The sequence below is a fragment of the Aulostomus chinensis genome, chromosome 14 (genome assembly GCF_037954235.1).
Source record: "Aulostomus chinensis isolate RoL2024-O1b breed Wild chromosome 14, RoL_Achi_v1.0, whole genome shotgun sequence".
NCBI lineage: Eukaryota > Metazoa > Chordata > Actinopteri > Syngnathiformes > Aulostomidae > Aulostomus > Aulostomus chinensis.
This window is the reverse complement of record NC_141333.1, coordinates 19,819,200-19,822,772: the sequence shown is the minus strand read 5'-3', so window position 1 is coordinate 19,822,772 and position 3,573 is coordinate 19,819,200. Positions and strand designations below refer to the sequence as shown.

Here is a 3,573-nt window from a genome sequence, read left to right as displayed (position 1 = left end):
AGTTCATATGCTTTGCAAAAGAGACAACATTGCAATGCACGCAACCACAACGCTAACGTTTGACTCAATGACATCCACGTTGTTTGTTTACCTCTCTGCCTAGAAAATGAGTGATAAAGGAGGGCACAGTCTGAGTGGGAAGTAATATCTTGGTTTGCTACGTGGCTTGAAGGCCATGTTGGCAAAATGATGAGAAGCCAACAATGTGTCACAGACATGTCATCTACTAGCACTGTCATATCTCTCTTCAAGAAGTAAAAAAGTGCATGTTCATCCTGATCCCACAGAGCTGCACAGTCCTGACAACTGACATGGCACTAATGTTCACAGATCCTAGAAGACTGGAAAGAAAGAGCTTCAGCTGACTGCTCTCACAACATTGCCTGCTTAAGGGCAAGTAGAGGACATTCACTTTTAAATCAACACCCTCCATTCCCTTCAGTTTGCATGTGAAATGACATTAAGCATCCAGCTGATGGCCTGACAGTGTGTTTGCTCTGTGCAGGACTGCCTGGGGACAGCGGGGGGCCTCCATGGTCAGTGAAACAGAATGAACTCAACATGAGTTGTTTGCTGCTATGTGTGCAAAGCTGTAATATTTATGTGTCACTTATCCTTAGACCGAACTAGATGATGTGATTCATGCCTTTATGCTTCAGCTGCAGCCTCCAGTAGGTGGTCAAACTCCCACCACAAGACAAAAGAGTGAATAAAAGTAGAAATAGCCAACAACAGCAGTAGTTAAAATCATCAAGGGATAAACAATAGACTTTCAGCTTGCTAACTCTGCTAAGGAGGTAACATGATCATCAGGCAACTCAGATGGCAGCCTTATAAGACATGAGAAAATTTGAAATTTATATTGTGTAAAATAAGTTTAAGTATAATCTCTGTATACATATCATGTATGAAGAGTGTGTTTGCAAAAACTGACAATGAAAACCCCAGAAAATGCTTGCACAATAGACCGAGAAGATACTGTTCTTCAGTCAGTGGTGTTATGCGTGAATTGCTATTTCAAGGGTGCATCGATCAGGTCACGAGATGCACAGTATTGCAGTGCTGTTCTATTGATGCCAGACAAAGTGGAAGTACTGGTGACCAGCTCCTCTCAGGCGATCTCTCCTCTGGTGGCCTTGGTGGACGCTTGCTGTTCGCTAATATAAACACAAGCTGTAGGTGCCCCCACCTGGTGCACCAAGAGGTCTGCTTATTCAGATGAGAAGTGCCTGCGTCTCCCTAGTTGGAAAGTGAGTGCCACAAAGGAACACACCAAATCCTGGAACACCCTGGGCTTTGAAGCATGACATTATTGAACAAGTGGCACTCTGAAGTTTTTAAATTCTTCACATCATCATTTCAATATCTTTGGTCGTGCCTGGACCACATTTTTCTCTGGGTTTGAATGAATTATTCTCTCTTAAAAAAAAAAAAAAAAGCTGTTCTTTCAGATGCTTTAAAGTGATAGATAGATAGATAAACAGAGGGGATTGAAATATAAATCAATGAAACTAAAATCTTGGTAAAATAGTGGCAAGAAATAGAAGAATGAAAGTAAAACAATTAAAACTAGAAACCTACAAAACGCTGTAAAGCCCTGTTCATACTACACAACTTTTTTTGTCTGCGACACGCCCTGCTGTTCACACCACCCGACGCTCAATCGGGCTGATGTTCCCGCTACAAGATTTGTAGGAGGACAGGAGTGTTCAGACTACACGATTTTCCCCGTCAGTCAGCATGGCCGACTGCCTAGCTGGCCAGGAAAGTCTTGAATGCAGCGCACGCCCCTTTCATTGTAAACATGGACGGGGAGCAGAATGCAGCCCTCCAGGTCGTTTGTGCGCTACTACGTAGCGAAAAAAAAACAAAAAAGGAGGAAGAGAGTGTGGATTGGATGGATTAGCAAACGCAGACAGTGTAAAGGCAGGGGTGCTCACGCCAATGCTCGACCAAGCCTTCCAGATCCTCCTGTGTCCACGGAGCCTTTGCAGAATCCATACCTCTTGTCGTTTTTGTTTATTTATTTTATTTAAAAGGGACAGTACATATTCATGAACATTTCACATGTAAACATGCCAGTTTGTAGCCAAAGGCTAATTTAAAGCCGTAGTCCCTTGGCAGGTTGGTGTTAAAGGTAAAAAAGAAGAAGCAAACATATTCTACCAAAAGAGAGAGAAAAAGAGAAAGAAGAAAAAGGGGGGAAGAAGAAGACAGAAAGAGAAAAGAAGACTTACAACAGGGATACATTATGTTGAAGTATGCTGACTTCACCGGGTCCGTTGATGAGAAGAGATCAACCGGAGTCGTCTGCTTTAGACAAATCAACACTTTATTTCACACAACAAAGCAGACACAGATATAACTGGAGACCCCACTACATGCACCTTGAGAGTGCAGCAGAGAGTCTGAATAAGATATCAACAAACAGTGAATATATGCTTGAAGCTACACCTTTTTTGCATACATAATTTTACACTCATGCATATCACACTTCTTGATTAGTACTCCTGCCTCCTGCACAGTCAGGTCGTCTTGTCCTGTTGTTTTCGTCAGTCAGCCTTGACAGTTCGGGCTCAAATCGCAGCCTGCACAACTTAACATAAACAATCACGTCATGTACTTATACACAATCAACTCCTGATAGGGTGGTGTCATATGAACACAACATGATCAAAAGCTCATTTTCTCACAATTACTACAATCATATGGAGACCAGGGGCCTCATGTATCAATACTTGCTTGGATCTCATACTAAAAACTTGCGGTCGCAAGAAGAGAGAGAGTTGCATACGCAAAAAAAAACCAAAAAACAAATCCGGATGTATCAATATGTGCGAACGCCGGAGGGGGATTGACCCACGCTGACTCCGAGAGCCTGGAGGGTCAGTGGAAACTCCATTTCTTACGCAACATGTCCACATGCTTTGCCACAGATGTAAAGGCAAACACACTGAATCAGCCATTTAAATAAACCAGTATGTTTAATAGAAATCGATCCCTCAGCCATGCCGCCGACGTGCAGCACCCCCGCCGGCTCCCGCGCCAGCCCGTCCGCCGGCTCAGAGTCATCCGCCAGGACCAGGGGCATTCAGGCCAGCCCGTCCCCCCGCCCCAGCACCAGGCCGACAAGCGGCGGACGGTCCTTCCGCCCACCAGGACCCAGCGGCGCATCCCCCGGCCCACACTGATCCAGAGGGAGGGTCCTCACACAGGCGGTCCTGCAGTCGCAGGAGGACATTATTAAGGGAATAACGGGGATCGACGAGCGGCTGGAACATAAATGTTCTGAAACGTTTAGTGGACAAAATAAATTAATCTGGCTTCATGAATCGTGTAATCGCTTCTTACCCATTCACACTGTGGAAATGAAATTCATACGTGCGAGGACGGCTGCCCGGCAGGGATCGGCGTCCATCCCTCCCATCGATGATCTGCACATTGGAGTGGAAACCCTTACGTTGAACGTAAGCGTGTTCCTAATGGGACGGCGCTTTTATGGCAACATTGCAGTCATTAGAGAATTAGACATTAGAGAATCTGCCTATTGCTGCAAATTGCGCTTTAATATTG

General features: G+C 44.8%; 1 pseudogene; it reads left to right on the top strand.

Annotated features, from left to right (window-relative positions):
- The window catches only part of LOC147250077 (uncharacterized), an 18,021-nt pseudogene extending 17,308 nt beyond the window's left edge, over nucleotides 1–713 (top strand).
- Nucleotides 714–3,573: the final 2,860 nt, after the last annotated feature.